This window comes from Pseudophryne corroboree, chromosome 2 (assembly GCF_028390025.1).
Source record: "Pseudophryne corroboree isolate aPseCor3 chromosome 2, aPseCor3.hap2, whole genome shotgun sequence".
NCBI lineage: Eukaryota > Metazoa > Chordata > Amphibia > Anura > Myobatrachidae > Pseudophryne > Pseudophryne corroboree.
The window spans coordinates 248,406,487-248,407,215 of record NC_086445.1 but is presented as its reverse complement, the minus strand read 5'-3'; the positions used below and the strand labels follow the sequence as shown (position 1 = coordinate 248,407,215).

At 42.2% G+C, this 729-nt stretch overlaps 1 non-coding gene across 1 annotated transcript; it reads left to right on the top strand.

Moving 5' to 3' along the window:
• The first annotated feature begins 366 nt into the window (after positions 1-366).
• Positions 367-485, top strand: LOC135054335 (5S ribosomal RNA). Its single transcript, XR_010243497.1, has one exon. It is a non-coding gene; the product is annotated as a 5S ribosomal RNA (ribosomal RNA).
• The last annotated feature ends 244 nt before the right edge of the window (positions 486-729 follow it).

Below are 729 nucleotides of genomic sequence, written 5' to 3'. Positions count from 1 at the left end.
TCATCCTGAGTTTTTTTTAAAAACTGCATTACCTGAGTGACCACATATTCACCTGGTTTCACCAGCATTTCTTCTTATATACTATCTGTTTGGACAATCATAATATACCAGCAGTCAGGGATTTCTCTGTCTGTGAATTCTAGTATCAATTCTCACAAGTCCAATCTTCGATAGATCATCACTTTTTCGTGGACTCTCATTCACGATTCCCGGTACACTGCACCACGTGAGTGGGAATTTCGGATCGGGTCTAACGTGAAAAGCAGATCCACCCATTTACACGATCTTCTATCTATTTCTTCTCTGTCGGTCCTAATTTTCATTATTCATATATAGGTGCACTCTCATTGGTGTTCACATAAAATTCTCTACTACCATACCACGCTGCCAGCGCCCGATCTCGTCTGATCTTGGAAGCTAAACAGCGTTGGGCCAGGTCAGTACCAGGAAGGGAGACCACCTGTGAATACCTGGTGTTGTAGAGTAGGATTTTCCTCACTTATGTGGCAGTAACACCAACAGCAGTATCACCACTTTTTTCTATCCAATAACCTCCAGACCTATCGGTCACGGGCACCATCTACTTGAGGTGCCATACCTGCCTCTACCGTTATCATTGTCTTGAATTCAGATAGGTGCATGTCGTCTTTTTTCCTGTACTATACCCAGAGGAGTGACTTCTGATCATTTCTCTAATTTTCTATAAGCCATAAGAGCATAGCTATTAAT